This window comes from Triticum aestivum, chromosome 4B (assembly GCF_018294505.1).
Source record: "Triticum aestivum cultivar Chinese Spring chromosome 4B, IWGSC CS RefSeq v2.1, whole genome shotgun sequence".
In the NCBI taxonomy this organism is placed as follows: domain Eukaryota; kingdom Viridiplantae; phylum Streptophyta; class Magnoliopsida; order Poales; family Poaceae; genus Triticum; species Triticum aestivum.
Genome location: NC_057804.1, coordinates 215334017 through 215351398, shown reverse-complemented (window position 1 = coordinate 215351398; position 17382 = coordinate 215334017).

Genomic DNA, 17382 nt, shown 5'->3' with positions numbered 1-17382 from the left:
CCGCCACCGGCGCGCCTCCGCCGCTGACCGCGCCGCCCCGCGCCTCCGCCTCTCGCCAAACTCGCCGGCCCGCGACCCGCGCTGTGCGTCGACTCCTCACCACCATGCCGTGCCGGGTTTCGCCCCGCCTGATCCTACTCTAACCCGCTCTGCGACCCAACCCGCTCTGCGCCCGATCCGCTCGCGAGATTGATTTTTTCTACTAAGTCCCCAGATTGTCAATATTATGTGTGCATCTTTGAACTGCCATAACTGTGTGCATGTGGCTCTGTTTTGCATGCATGATATGTCGAAATGTTCATCTCAGAGTGCTTTTCATGATGATCTAGTTTGCATTCATGTTACTATTCATATTCATGCCTTAATCTTTGTTGCAAAACTGCTATGTGATATGAACTGCTGGAATCTGCTGATCATTTACATCATTTGTGCATCTTGTGAGTGCTATAACTTTGTGCATGTAGATCTTATGATGATGATCTTGATATGCGCATGTTCTTCTCTTCATTCTCTACACGTTGGTGTGCTTTGCATTCATGTTAGGGTGCATCTTGATATATTAATCTCTGTTGCAAAAGTGCATGTTGCTGTTAACTACTTAAAACTGTTGTAACTTGCTGATTTGTCATTTTTGTTGCATTTTGTGTGTGCATCCTATGAGCATGATGTCTACATGTCTTAGGAGCATATTTATGCCAAGCATTTTGTGTGTGCATCCTATGAGCATGATGTCTACATGTCTTAGGAGCATATTTATGCCATATTTACAGGGGTGCAATCCATGTATTTTTACATTCCCTGTAGTGAGTGCATCAAGCTTGTGAAGTGGGCTACTTGCTGTTAATGTTCTGTCAATGCTGAAACTACTATATCATGTTGTCATGTTTGCTTGATTCTACCAATTAATCCATGCATAATCTGGAGATGCTTAGTTGACATGTTATCTTTTCTATGTTATTGTATATCTTTCCATGCCTATTTATGCCCTATATATGTCCTGTAGCATATGTTTTCGTTGCCATGAACATGCTTATATAATGTTCCAAATTTCTGCTAACCTCATGATGTCTTGTTGTGAGCTTGTTAGTGAGTGATCCAAGCCTCTTATAGATGCTCGAATTACATGTTTTGAAGTATGCTATGAGAACTTTGTTCACATGCCATGTTTGTTAATTTTGGATGTCATATGCCTCTGTTCCATGCTTGCAAACATGATATCATAATGTTGTTCTTTTACACTTGTTGAAACTGTTTCAACATTCAATCTTGTCATGTTGGTTCCTACTTGTTGGGGATGTAACTATTTGTGTAAGCCGCCCAGGAGGGGCCGGGTTACGCAAAGAAGACTTACCAAAGAGAAGCCCAAGACCAAGGGTGAAGATGGCGGTTCATAGAGGGCTTAAGGCCCGCAAGCGACTTAAGGCCCGGTGTAATAAACCGCCATAGTAATATTACTTGTATCATAAGGTAGACATAACTAGTCACCGAGCCGGACATTGTTGATAAGCCGGCCGGGACTCTATAAGCTACAGGGCGTCAACCCGTGTATATAAGGGGACGACCCGCTAGCGGCTTAGGGCAAGAAACAACTCATCGAGAACCGGGCATAGCGTATCTCGCTCCCTGGTCATCGAAATATCAATACCAACCCAACTAGACGTAGGCCTTACCTTCACCATAAGAGGCCGAACTAGTATAAACCCTCTCGTGTCCTTTGTCCCGATTAACCCCTTCAAGCTTCATAGTTGCGATGGCTCCACAACTAAGTCCTTTCACGAGGACATCTGACGTGACAATTCCATGATAGTTGGCGCCCACCGTGGGGCCAGCGCACGGTGGATTTGAGTTCTTGAAGGGCAGCTTCGAAGGGCTCAAGGGATACGTAGTGGGCCGAATGACCAAGAGTCGTCGCGGCAAGATCTACATCGACAACGAAGGCTGAGCCCCCGATGCCGGCTCAATTGAGTACGGGTACCGGGTCCCCTTCGGAGGGATCCATGTCTTCATCGGCCGGATTGGCGAGCCGGGTCCTGAGCCGGACAACTGCACCGACCTCGTCGAGACGGATCAGCGTGCGAAAACCGCCAAGGCTCAACCCGGCATGAAGCGTGTCTTTGTGGGCTGTTCCCACGGAGAAGAGCTTGCCGAAAGTCCTGGAGATGGTGGTGAGACGGCCATCCACTCTGAGGGTGATTCATCCGCCGGTTCAACAGATTCTCTGTATCAAGTTCAAGATGGTGTGCTCGGGGGCTGTTCCGATGGCTAAAGTATTCCGGACCCCTGTGAGTCACCGAATTGGGCAGGAGTCTTCATGGCTGGGACTCAACCCGGTCAAAACTCTACAGCCGCTACTGCAGTTACGTCCAGGATAGGAATGGCCGAGGCAGGAGGCCCTGTGCACCCGCTGGCTCAAGTGCTGATAGACCTCATGGACAAGCTTACAACGCTGTTAACAGCCATGGTTATCCCTGAGAACAAAGATGAGCATGACGCGGAGGTGGCACGGGTACGTGAGGAAATAGCTCAGGCCAAGGAGGCCTTGGCAGCTGAGGATACTAGACTAGCTAAGGAGCGGGCGGCTCTCGACGCCCGGGCATAGCGGTTCCAGTCAGAGGCTTACCAGCCCACGATGAGCTTAAACGCGTCCAATGAGGTAATGAGGAGGAGACACCAGAAGACCCAATCCCGGTTACCTCTGAATTACAAACCTCGTGTTCTTTTCGCTACACCCGGAGCCGGCCCAAGTAACCCGCCAGATGCCAATCAGCTTATGACATCCGGAGCAGGAGGACCGGCTCAACATCGAGAGATGCCACCTCCTCATATGAGCCTGGCACCGCCACGTTATGTGCCGATACCGCCGGGTCACTTTTCCAACCCCATGGAGAACTTAATCACAGCATCAGCGCGTCTGGCGGCTCTCCCACTGGATGGTGATGATCCAACAGTGGTGGAGACCCGGAGGATCAGGGAACTTGTCCAGACGGCCCTGGCTTAACAGGAGACCTATTCTTATAGCCGGGATAGGATTCATTCAACTCCTCCGCCTTGGTTAGCACCGCCTCGTCAGAACCGAAGTCCGAGTTACAGTAGGCACATGGAATCTGAAGCTTTGTCAAGCAATGCCCAATGCCGCGACCAACATGGTGGCTATAACCCGGTGCAGGACCGAGTACGTCCGGAGAACGAGCGGGCGGCTCAGCTGGCGGCTCAGCTGGCGGCTCAACAGGCGGCACATAAGAATATTATAGAGTATCCAACGACTTCCACTGACATGGGAGTAGCCACCAGAACCGGTGGTGTTCCTTGTTTGATACCGGCTTTGCATAATGTGTGCCTTCCCAAGGAATTCAAGGGACCTCGAAAGGTGCCGAATTACACGGCCGATTTACAACCTGGAGCCTGGATTGAGAGATATGATATGGCCATGGAGCTGTTGGAAGTCAGTGACGAGGCAATGGCTAAATATTTCAGCATGATGTTAGATGGAACGGCCCGGTCTTGGTTAAATAGTTTACCACCCAATTCCATTGGTTCATGGGAGGAGTTAAAAGCCCGTTTCATCCAGAACTTCAAGGACACCTGTAAGCAGTCTATGTCAATCGTGGACTTGACGAATTGTAAGAAGGGGGAGGGCAAATCCACCACCCATTGGGTGCGCCGGGTCAAGGAGATAATTCATTCATATGATAAGATGGATTCCAGCTCTGCAGTCCTCATGTTGGAGAAAAATTGCAGCTTTGAGCCGCTGAGGCAGAAACTGGGGCGCCTTAAGCGTGACTAGAGGGATATGGGCACGCTGATGGCGGCTTTAGTCAAATATGCCGATTCTGATAGTACCAAGGATCCCGCGTCTGATGATGAGAAGACAGGGAAGGGAAAAAGGAACGACAATGGAAAGAGTCAATAGCAGAACCTGGGGAATCAAAGCGGCAATAAGCATAAGGTAGACGGCAACCCATAGCTTGTTGCCAACGCTAATACACAGGGTAACAATCAGAGACGTAAGCGTAAGTGGCCTCGATCCGGCGGGTCAGGCCCATCTCTTGAGCAGCTACTCAATGAGCCCTGCCGGAACACGGCACCCGGGAGCACCCCGCTACACACCTGTGGAAGGATTGCACGATCATGAAGGTGTTTAAAAATTCCAATACCTTTGATGGTGGTCATGGATCGGGCGGCGGTTCAGGGGCTGGCGGCTTTCATGGGCCGGGTGGTGGTTCAAATTCCGGTTTTCAGGGATAGCCGGGCGGAAATAATCAGCAGCAATCTGGTCAGGGAGGACAATAGTAGTAGCAGTCGGGTTATCAGAGCCATCCGAAACAGTTGAGTGGTGGGCAGTACCATGTGTTTACCACTAGCTTATGCAAACGTGACCATAAGGTTCTTAAGAGGGCCGTAAATTCGGTTGAGTCGGCAATTCCTCGTTATTTGAGATGGCCAGAGCAACCCATCATATGGAGCAGATAGGATCACCCTCCCCGACATGATAATCCGGGTCAGTTAGCCTTGGTGGTGGCACCCCAGGTTGGTGGATATAAATTCACTAAGGTACTCATGGACGGAGGTAGCAGCATCAATATCCTCTAATATGATACTTTCCAGCGCATGGGGTTGACTGAGAAGAATCTGAGAACATCCAACACTGTTTTCCATGGGGTGGTTCCAGGCAAGTCAGCTTACCCAGTTAGCAAGATTGAATTGGAGGTGGCCTTTGGAGATGAGTATGATTCCAGGGTTGAGAAATTGACGTTTGAAGTGGTCAAAATTAGGAGTCCATATCACGCTTTGTTTGGGCGACCGGCTTATGCTAAATTCATGGCACGGCCGTGTTACGTTTACTTACAGCTCAAGATGTCGGGTTACAAGGGCACCATCACTGTGCATGGGAGTCGAAAGGTGGCTTTGGAATGTGAAGAAGGCGACGCGGCTTACGCTGAGACTGCCTGTGCCGCGGAGGAACTTAAGTTTTATCAAGACAATGTTGACCCGGGAGATATGACCTCCCTCAAGAAACCAACTACTGAGCATGACCCGGCGTTGAAGTTTAAATCGGCTGCTGAGACAAAGCTTGTTGACTTTACCCCAGGAGACGCATCTAAGCAGTTCAGTATCAGTGCCAACTTGGATCCTAAATAGGAAAGCGCGCTCATCGAGTTCATCCGTGAGAATCGGGACATCTTTGCATGGAAACCTTCTGACATGCCGGGTGTACCGAGGGAACTCGCTGAGCACACTCTTAATATTGATCCAAAGTATAAGCCGGTCAGGCAGTTTCTCCGACGGTTCAACGAGGAGAGACGGAAAGCTATTGGGGAAGAGGTCGCCCGGCTTTTGGCGGCCGGGTTTATTGTTGAAGTTTTTCGCCCGGAGTGGTTGGCTAACCCAGTGTTAGTGCTCAAGAAGAATGGCACTTGGCGGATGTGTGTGGATTACACGGACTTGAACAAAGCTTGTCCGGCTGATCCCTTTGCTCTCCCCCGTATTGATCAAATCATTGATGCTACGGCGGGTTGTGAACGTTTGAGCTTCTTGGATGCTTACTCTGGTTATCATCAGATCAAGATGGCAGTTAAGGACCAGGAGAAGACAACTTCCATCACTCTGTTTGGGGCCTTCTATTATGTATCTATGTCGTTTGGACTCAAGAGTGCCCAGGCGACTAATCAGCGATGTGTACAAAACTGTTTGCACGATCAAATATGGCGTAATGTTCATGCTTATGTGGATGACATCATGATGAAATCCAGAGAAAAGGAAACCTTGATATCTGACTTGAGAGAGACTTTGACAATCTCCGGGTTTATAAGATGATGCTTAACCCGACCAAGTGTGTTTTTGGTGTACCTGCGGGCAAGCTCTTGGGTTTTCTGGTATCGAGAGGCATTGAAGCTAATCCGGAGAAAATCACGGCGATTACCTCTCTGGCTAAGCCGGCGTGTATCAATGATGTTCAGCGCCTCGCGGGTCGTGTTGCCGCTTTAAGCCGGTTCATAAGCCGATCTGGGGAGAAGGCCTTACCCCTATATCAGATGATGAAGAAAACAGGACACCTTTGTCTGGAGTGACGCTGCTAACACTGCCTTTGAGGATTTGAAGAGACAGTTGTCTGAGCCACCGGTTCTAGCGGCTCCCATTGACAGAGAGCCGTTGCTGTTGTATGTGGCTGCTAATTCACGAGCAGTTAATGTAGCCATCGTGGTGGAGCGTAAGGAAGCCGGCAAGGAACATCCTGTTCAACGACCGGTTTATTATATCAGTGAGGTGCTCATTGAGTTGAAGCAAATGTATCCCCATTGGCAGAAACTTGTTTATGGTGTGTTCATGGCAAACCGGAAACTGAAGCAGTATTTCCAAAGTCATCCTATAACGGTGGTAAATTCAGCCCCTCCGGGAGACATCATTCAAAACCAGGAGGCCACAGGGCTGATCGCTAAGTTGGCTATTGAGCTTGGGCCATATGGGTTGAAGTATATGCCTCGTACTTCTATCAAATCTCAGGCCTTGGTCGATTTTATCAATGATTGGACAGAGTTGCAGGCACCTGAGGAGAAGCCGGACAACATGTATTGGACTATTCACTTTGATGGGTCCAGGCAGTTAGAAGGCTCGGGGCCTGGCGTTGTGTTAACTTCCCCTCGAGGTGACAAATTTCGCTATGTGCTCCGGCTCATGTTTCCTTGTACTAATTGCAGCTGAATATGAGGCCTTGCTCCATGGTCTCCGGATGGCCAAGGCGATGAATTTGAGCCAGGTAAGGTGTTTGGGTGACTCAGATCTCGTAGCTCAACAGGTCTCAGGCAAGTGGGATTCTAAAGATCCCCTTATGGCGGCTTACCGTCGGGAAGTAGATGCTGTGGCCGGACATTTCAAAGGTTATCAGGTGGAGCACATTGATCGAAGGAAGAATGAGGCGGCTGACGCTTTAAGCCGGCTGGGATCTCAACGTAAGCCGGTGTCACCTAACACCTTTCTTGATGTTTTGCATAACCCTTCTGTCAAGGTGCCTACAGAGGAAGAACTAGCGGTGCCAGACCGAGAGGCTCAGCTGGTGGCGGCTCTTCATGTCATCCCGGATTGGACCGTGCCATATTTGGCCTATATGACCCAGGGAGAGTTACCAGAGGATGAAACTTTGGCAAGACAAATTATCAGACGATCCAAATCAATGACAATTGTTAATGGTGAGTTGCATCATTGCAGTGTGACAGGGGCATTTCAACGTTGTATGTCACCTGGAGAGGGACAAGAGGTACTTCATGAGATTCATGAAGGAGATTGTGGTCATCATGCCGGCTCAAAATCTCTTGTGGCCAAGGCTTTCCGTCATGGTTTCTACTGGCTCACGGCTCATGCTGATGCGGAGGATCTGGTCAGTAAATGTGACGGTTGTCAGAAGTTCTCACGGCGTACTCATGTTCTGGCTCAGTAATTGAGGATGATCCCGATTACCTGGCAGTTTGCAGTCTGGGGGCTTGACATGATTGGACCTTTCAAAAGGTCTAAGGATAAAAAGACACATCTCCTGGTGGCAGTGGATAAGTTTACAAAGTGGGTTGAGGTGGAGCCAGTCAGTAAGTGTGATGCGGCCACAGCGGTTCAGTTCATGAAAAAGGTGATCTTTCACTTTGGTTTCCCACACAACATTATAACTGATAATGGTACTAACCTTTCCAAGGGAGCCATGGAAGAGTTCTGTCAGCGAGAACATATCCGGCTTGATGTTTCGGCTGTTGCTCATCCTCAATCCAATGGTCAAGCGGAAAGAGCTAATCAAGAGATACTGAAGGGTATTAAACCCCGGCTCTTAGTCCCTTAAAACGGACACCGGGTTGCTGGGTGGAAGAGTTACCCTCTGTACTATGGAGCATCAACACTACGCCTAACAGATCTACGTGTTATACACCTTTTTCATGGTCTATGGAGCAGAGGCAGTTCTACCAAGTGACATCCGACACGACTCACCCCGTGTGGCGGCTTATGTTGAGGCGGACAACGAAAAGGCTCGTCAGGAGGCACTGGACTTGTTGGATGAGGAGCGAGACTTGGAAATGGCCTGTTCGGCGATTTACCAGCAAGACCTGCGCCGTTATCACAGCCGCCGGGTCAAGAGCAGAACCTTTCAGGAAGGTGATTTGGTGCTCCGACTCATCCAGGATCAATCTGACATGCACAAGCTATCTCCGCCTTGGGAAGGACCCTTTGTGGTTAGCAAGAATCTGAACAACGGGTCATATTACCTCATTGATATTCGAGAGCACAAAGACTCACGTAAGTTGGAGGAAGAGACCCGCCGGCCGTGGAACATAGCCCACCTTTGGCCTTATTATACTTAAGCTATCGGCTTTTAGGATGTATATACTTTTTGACGATGTATATATAAAGCAATAAAGCAGGACCTCTGTCCTTTTTTTCCTATAAAGAATGTTTTTATGTCTTCTTTATAAGGTGGTGGACACTGCCAACAGGGAGCGGATCATATCTGAATCCGGTTTTCCCTTTGGACCGGCTTATGATCATATCTGAATCTAGCCATGATCACTTGGGGGCTTCCTGTTCAAACATAGGTCGTATCCGAACCAAAGAGAACATAGCTGTCGATACCCGCTTGATCGGCATACTGCCAAACCCACTTGGGGGCTTCTTGATCATATTTGAATCATAGCTTAACCCCTTTGGGTCTGACGTGGATCGTATACGAATCAGCATCACTAAACAAATCTCATGGTCACTTTGGGGCTTCCTGTTAAAACATAGGTCGTATTCGAACCAAAGAGAACATAGTTGTCGATACCCACTTGATCGGCATTGCCAAGCCACTGGGGGCTATATGATTGTATCCGAATCTTAGCTTAACCCCTTTGGAACGGTTTACTGATCGTATTCGAATCAGAAGCCTGTAAATTATTTTGACTATCCTGAGACCTTGGGAAAACATTATGAGATGTTTTTTGTCTTTCCGGTTTAATATTGGTCACACCAGGTTGTTAAGTACCAGGTGAGCATCAAATCAGCAAGAAAGGTTATCAAAGGATCGCAGGCATGCTATTATGTTTATGCTTAGCAAAGTATAGTCATAAACCGGCCTGTGTAGGGTGCCTTTGGTTCGTTTCCGGGTTACAAATACTTTATGTGACCCCCGGTGTGATAAACCGCCAAGGGAGCTTTGGTTTGTTTCATGTGCAGGATAAGACAAGCAAATTTAACATCAAGGAGGCAAATGATCAACATAAAGCTGGAAATATATAGAAAAGGCGGCTTATGAAAGTATTAAGCGCCATAAACATGCGCGAAGGCATGACAAAGTTGAGAGGTTTTTCTACTCTATTACAAGACTCCCCGAGTCTAAATAAATGAAGCATTGTTTTTTGCAAAACATCTGGCGATTCACTCCTTCGGCGGGCTTGAAGCCTCCGGGTTATCCTTCTCCGCTTCTCTGTCGGCTGTTTTGTCCTGGAAAGTTGATGAGGCGCAGTCAATGCCGCTCAAAGCTTCAAACTCAGCTTCATCATCTATTAAACCGGCTGGGTCCACTTCAGGGGCAAAAGTATGCTTACGAATTGGAGGGATCAGGCTGATTTGATCATATGGAGCGTTTGGAATTCTCCGGTTTTCATTGCCATAAGCCAGTGCATACTTGCTAAGATCAGTGTCGTTTCCAATAAGGGTTGCCATGGGACGTATGGCTTTGGCATAGGCGGTGAAGTCATGGTCGTCAAATGCAGTGTCGTCCTCCTTCGGACTTGGGTATCCAAGGGCAAGGTCGGCTGGGTCTAGTTCTGGGAGCCATGCTTTAGCCTGGCTCAATGCAGCTACGGCTCCGGCTCTTGAGGACGTCCGCCTTAAGTCTTGGATCCGCTGAGGAAGAAAAGTGAGGCTCTTCAATACGTCTTGCAGAAGGCGGGGATGTGGAGTTGATAAGGCTACAATGGCCAAGGCACGTTGTGACCCAGAGTATAGTTGTTCCACTAAGGTGTAAACTGCTTTAAGCTTGATCAGCATGTTTTGCTTTAGGTTGGTACTCCTGGGGCCTGTATGTGCACAAGTATAACAGTCAGCCAGAAGTAATTATTACAATAGTCATTGTAAGGTTACAAGGTTGGAAGTTTTGCACGATAACTTACCGAAGATGGCTGAGACCATTTGAGATATCTGTCGTTTTAAGTCAGACAGCTCGGTTGTTTCTTCTGCAAGGGATGCTTCTGCTGTTTCGGCCAGAGTCACCAGGGAAGCCTTCTCATCAGCCCAAGTTTTCTTCTCCGACTCAAAATTCTTCTTCAGCTTCTCATTTTCAGAGACACTGAATTCAAATTTGGAGTTAGCCTTCTGAATCTCAAGTTCTTGAGTTTCCAGACGGCTCTTCAGGATAACAAGCTCCGATTCAAACTGACTTATGGCAGCCTGCATTGACACCAGGTTATGGTAAGAATTATAGTAAGGTAACATTTAAATCCCAAGCACTTTACAAGTAAAGATACTTGGCACTTGGGGGCTAATGTATGATGAAGAATTTTAACCTTATCCTACCGGGTCACACATATTAAGTCTCAAGCACCTTACAAGTAAAGATACTTGACACTTGGGGACTAATGTATATTGCAAAATTTACAACTATCATGTTATAATCGGGTTAAAAATATTCTCTTTGAACCGGTTCAATTAATAAGTAAAGCAGATTTCTAAGTCTACAGCATATTTATTCATAAGCAATAAACTTGGGGGCTGGTACAGTATGTAAGACTCAGGTAAAAAGTATAAGTTATACCTCAGATTTGTGCTGTATTTGTTTTACCATGTCAATTTCCAGGTCACGGCTATTATGCACTTGATTCAGATAGCCCGAGACTATATCACCAATGCTTAAGTGAGTATAATCAGTAATGTCCTGTTTGGCTTTCTGGCGTTCGGCAAGTTCTTCCTTGGCGGAACACTTGGCAAGGACGGTAGGCCGCCCTGGTTCAACAAACTGAGACCTCACAATCTCAACTTCCGGTTCATTTGTCTTGACCGAGCTAGGAGTCTCCGGGTCATTTGTGTTGAGAGTATCTTCAGCAGGCGGATCAGAAGTTGGCACTAGAATATCAAAAGCCGGATCAGGCGGCAGCTGATGGGCAGAACTGTCTGGAGCAGATGCATTAATCCCTGGTTCAGTTATAATCGGGTCTTGGGATGGCTTATTCTTCTTCGCCCTCTTGCTGGGTTTTACTTGCATGCTGTTAACAAAGGCAGAAGGATGAATACGCAAGCATGGGTAAAGTAAAATTCAAGGTACATAAGGTTACATTACCCGGGAGCAGTTTTGAAAGCCGGCATGTTTGACTGCATGGATTCACCGGAAGAAGGAGAGGTATCCTGATAATTGGAGTCAGACGAATTAAGAGGATGACGAATTAAGCCCGCTAAAGGTAAAACGGAACGTAAATCGGAGATAACCTCAGTCCGACACTTCCTAGTTACGTCAGGTAAGCCGGAGGAGAGTTCCGCATCCTTGTTGTTCCGGGTCTGCCTCCGGTTCTCAAGCTGTTGTTGCTTCAAAAGAAATTGAGGATCTTGATAAGCAAGATCATGTGAAAGTCTTACTTTCCGGGTCACCCTTCGAATCTTTTGCTTTGGCAAAGGCTCTGAGTCGGAGGAGATTATAGTTACCTCTTCATTGGCCACTTGACTGTTCCCCGTATCCTCCTGAAGGGATAGAATGTCAGACAGGTAATAACAAGGGAATTAAGAAAATTTAAAGATTACCTCTTCATCATCCGAAGAACTATCCTCCAATCTGAGTAAGTCGGAGGCGCTGGGTTTCTTCTTCTTGGAGGTTCCCATCTTGGCGGCTTTCCTTTTGGCTTTCTTGGTTGCCCTAGCTTGTTTTGCAGCTTCATGGTCATATTTGGCCTTCCAGAAGTTATCATCGGCCTGTGGGAAAGGATAAGGAATTATGAGTGCCAAAGAAGGTAAAACATAGCAAAAGAGTATTTGTTAAGATTGATAACTTACTACAGGGGCCGGGTTCTTCTTGCAAAAGGGAAGTAAGCCGAAGGTGTTACTCGTCACAGTGCCCTCCTTCAGCAGTGACTGGGTCGTAGCCTCCACCACATCATCTGGTAAGTCGTCAGGACTATGGCGTAACGAGTCATCTTTTTCGCCTGTATAGGTACACATTAAGCCGGAACAGCGGCTTAATGGAAGTATTCGCCAGGTGACCCAGACTCGGACCAGATCAACACCATTTAAGCCATTTCCCAAGAGAGCTTTGGTCTTCTTGATGGTAGGGTTGAGAGGCAGACGTTCAACTGCCGACAGTTTGTCTGGTAGCGGATGGTTGGATTCAAGGCGCAGGGCGCGAAAGCCGGGTAGAGGCTTCTCATCAGCCGGAGAAGTGTCCTGACAGTAGAACCACGTTTGGTTCCAAGATTTTGGGTGACTCGGCAGCTCAGCATAAGGAAAAAGGCAATCTCTCCGTCGCTGGATTGAGATGCCGCCAAGCTCAAGACTGGGCCCGTTGGCACATTCATTTTGCCGGTTCATGTAGAAAAGTTCCCTGAATAATAGCAGACTTGGCTCTTCTCCCAGGTACACCTCGCAGAAGACTTGAAAATTGCAAATATTTGACACGGAGTTGGGTCCGATGTCTTGAGGTCTAAGATCAAAGAAATTCAAAGCCTCCCTGAAGAATTTTGAACCGGGAGGAGCAAATCCCCGGCTCATGTGATCCGTAAAAACTATCACCTCCCCTTATTTGGGATGAGGCTTCTCTTCAGACGGGTCAGGGACACGATAAGACATGACCTCCTTTTTTGGCAGGTGGCCAGATTTCACGAACTCAGTCAGTTTACTCTTGGTAACTGTGGATGGGACCCAATTGCAGGTTACAGGGGCCTTGGCCGCCTTAGGATCCATGACAACAGTTGGCCTATGATAAAATAAGAAGATCCGGTTCAATTTTAACTAGGGAGGAAAATCCTAATTATTCAAGGTGGCGGCTTAAGGAGGGGCCTAATGATATAAGGATGGTTGTGCAATAATATTTAAGCCGCTACAAGTATCAAGCGCAGTTCAAAATTCTTCAGGTCATAAAGAGCAACTAAGGTTCTATGTCATTTATTTAAGCCGGACTCCTCGATAGTTGTGCTTAAGGGTGTTTACCAGAAGAAGTTTTCCGGGTGATAAAAACGAGTTTCACAAATGACAGTTATTACTCTGGATCAAATTATTGCTCTGAAAAGGAAATTGTCTAGACCTAAAAACAGGGCAGAGAAGTTCATACACTCGAAGAGGGTTTCCAAACAAGGGAAATAAGATCTTTTTTTATGCAAGATCAATACAAACAAGTACCGCAGCCGTTCTACGTAGTTTTTATGATCTAAACAGGGCATTGGAGGTAAGAACTAGCGAGGGTTTGCGTCGGGCGGTGATGAACACCGACGAACTCGACAAAGTCCAATGCAGATCTAAGAAAAGGGAAGGAGAGGAACTCACGGATATGGACGAGTTGCGGAGGTTCGCCGTCGATTTCTGGTCAGAGTCAGGCTGATGCAGCGGCCTGAGTCGATGAAGACGAGGGGTTCGACGACGGTGGCGGCGGGGCTCGAGAGGAAGCAAGAGGAAGAAGACGACTGGAAGAGGGAAGAATGGAAGACCTAAGTCGCGCCTATTTATAGGGAGAGGATAACTGAGACGATGTGGGAAACGAGGAGATAAGAGTTATTATCCAGCGGCCCCGACGCCTCGATTTTCAGAACAGTAAATAAAACAGAGATCTGTTGAAGGATACGATGGAATAGAAAATGAATTTAAGAGAGGATGATGTCACGATGATTTAACCCGGATTCTGATGATGACATCACGGCGGGTTAAAATCTTCGTGCAAAACAAAAGACTGAAGGACAGTTTCATAAGGTATTTTAAGATTGACATGAACAGGTTCAAATCAATCTGGGGCCTAATGTTGGGGATGTAACTATTTGTGTAAGCCGCCCAGGAGGGGCCGGGTTACGCAAAGAAGACTTACCAAAGAGAAGCCCAAGACCAAGGGTGAAGATGGCGGTTCATAGAGGGCTTAAGGCCCGCAAGCAACTTAAGGCCCGGTGTAATAAACCGCCATAGTAATATTACTTGTATCATAAGGTAGACATAACTAGTCACCGAGCCGGACATTGTTGATAAGCCGGCCGGGACTCTGTAAGCTACAGGGCGTCAACCCGTGTATATAAGGGGACGACCCGCTGGTGGCTTAGGGCAAGAAACAACTCATTGAGAACCGGGCATAGCGTATCTCGCTCCCTGGTCATCGAAACATCAATACCAACCCAACTAGACGTATGCCTTACCTTCACCGTAAGGGGCCGAACTAGTATAAACCCTCTCGTGTCCTTTGTCCCGATAACCCCTTCAAGCTTCCTAGTTGTGATGGCTCCATAACTAAGTCCTTTCACGAGGACATCTGACGTGACAATTCCACGACACTACTAATCCATGAGCCATATGTATATTATGCCATGTTGTTATTTGCTCTTTGTTATGTTTACTTTGATGCCATTCCCCTGGTTGCCGCCTTGTCTCTTTCTTGCTCTCAACTTGCCATCATATTAACTCTGCTCATGTATATGTCCCTGTGTTATAAAGTTGCTTTTTGCATTGATCATATTGGTTTAATCTTGATGCCTATGAACCTGAACCTTAATTATATTTGAAGTATGTTATCTATACATGAAGTGCACGTCAAGTTTATGCTCATATGACTTCTGTAGCATGCTGTTTTGATGATTGCAAAGTGCCTACTTGCTGTTTTGGGCAGATTGTTGTTATAACTTGTTTGGAGTGTATGTGTTGCACCGTTGCTCCGTTTTGAGCATGCTCTGTATGAAACTTGCTTGGTTTTACATGTAGTTTCATATTGTCATGTTGACTCCTTGTTTTGAGAGTTTTTGCTTGATATTTGAATGCATTTTGCATCAATGTCATGTTTAACTTGTTTTGCTCATATCTTCTAGGCCGTAGCTCCGAACTAAATGAACTTTATATGTAACTTGACTAGAATTTCGTGTAGATCATCTTGGTGCATCTTAACTTGATGTTTAAAAACTTCAACATAAGGTTTATTCAGTTCTGGACCAATTTCGAAATTTGCATATGAGGACTTACCGGATTTATTATATGTTGTTTCCGACCTCATTTAAACTTGCTTTGATGTGTTGCTCTTGTATGCATCATATTTTGCCATGAGTAGCATCATATAGCCTTTGTCATGCATCATACTTGGTTGTGCAACATGTCATGTTTATGTGTTGTGTGTTTACTATGTTGTTTGCTTCTTTCCGGTAGTGCTTCTTCTCGATAGTTCCTGTTTTGTTGCGACCGTGAGGATTCGTTCGACTACGCTTGGTTCGTCTTTGCCCGTTCGTCTTCTTCATGGACTCGTTCTTCTTCATAGCGGGATTTCAGGCAAGATGACCGTTATCCTGGATCTCACTACTATCATTGCTATGCTAGTTGCTTCGTTCTATCGCTATGTTGCGCTACCTATCACTTGTTTACCAAGCCTCCCTAATTGCCATGTCAGCCTCTAACTTTTTCATCCTTCCTAGCAAACCGTTATTTGGCTATGTTACCGCTTTGCTCAGCCCCTCTTATAGCATTGTTAGTTGCAGGTGAAGTTGAAGATTGCTCCATGTTGGTCAGGATTATGTTGGGATATCACAATATCTCTTATTTAATTAATGCATCTATATACTTGGTAAGGGGTGGAAGGCTCGGCCTTATGCCTGGTGTTTTGTTCCACTCTTGCCGCCTTAGTTTCCGTCATACCGGTGTTATGTTCCTTGATTTTGCGTTCCTTACGCGGTCGGGTGTATGGGAACCCCTTGACAGTTTGCTTTGAATAAAACTCCTCCAGCAAGGCCCAACCTTGGTTTTACATTTGCTTAACAACCTATAACCTTTCCCTTGGGAGTAATTAACCCGAGCGTCATCTTTATTTTAACCCCCCCCCCCCCGGGCCAGTGCTTCTCTAAGTGTTGGTCCGAACCGAGCAGCCTGTGGGGTCACCTCGGGGAAACTTGAGGGCTGGTTTTACTCGTAGCTTGACTCATCCAGTGTGCCCTGAGAATGAGATATGTGCAGCTCCTATCAGGATTTGTCGGCACATTCGGACGGTCTTGCTGGTCTTGTTTTACCATTGTCGAAATGTCTTGTAACCGGGATTCCGAGACTGATCGGTTCTTCCCGGGAGAAGGAATATCCTTCGTTGGTCGTGAGAGCTTATAATGGGCTAAGTTGGGACACCCCTGCAAAGTTTAAACTTTTGAAAGTCATGCCCGCGGTTATGTGGCAGATGGGAATTTGTTAATGTCCGGTTGTAGATAACTTGACACTTGACTTAAATAAAACGCATCAACCGCGTATATAGCCGTGATGGTCTCTTTTCGGTGAAGTCTGGGAAGTGAACACGGTTTGGGTTATGTATGAACGTAAGTAGTTTCAGGATCACTTCTTGATCACTTCTAACTTCTCGACCGTTGCGTTGCTTCTCTTCTCGCTCTTATTTGCGTATGTTAGCCACATATATGCTTAGTCGCTGCTGCAACCTCACCACTTATCATTTCCATACCCATTAAGCTGTGCTAGTCTTGATACCCATGGTAATGAGATTGTTGAGTCCTCATGGCTCATAGATTACTACAACAGTTGCAGGTACAGGTATTGCGATGATCATAACGCGAGAGCAATGCTTGCTTGCTTTGAGTTCTTCTTCTGCTTCGTCGTTCAGAAGATAGTTTCCTGGTCGGCAGCCTGGGCTAGCAGGGTGGATGTCGTTTGAGTTTCTGTTTGTGTTTCGTCTGTAGTCGAATGTTGCTCTTATGTATGATGATATTGCATTTGTGTGGCATTGTATGCCTCTTGTATGTATCCCCAACTATTATGTAATGGTACGATTTAATGATATCCACCTTGCAAAAATGTCTCCAATATGCGCTTCTATCCTTGATGGGACCTTCGCGTTCCTTTAGAATAGGGTCGCATATTGGGCGTAACAAGATAGCCACCCGCGAGCCCCCCGCCGACTTGAGGACTCCGCCGCGCCTCCCCCGTATAGCGGCCCGTTCGATTGAGAGGCCAGGTGAGGACGAAGACTGGATGGGGAGAATGGGGAGAGAGCACCGACGCGAGTGATTTCAGGCACCAATTTCGAAACCGCCGCCCACGACCACCTCTCCTCTCTCTTCTATCGCTTACATGTGGGCCTCCATCACGTCCAGATGGGGACAAACCTCCCCACGACCGTGGGCAGGCCAATCAGACCAAGTGGCACCTGGCAGGCGGGGGCGCGATCGTGCGGCCAGGACGCGGCCGCCCGGTTCTGTTAATTACTGTGCGTGCACTTTGAAG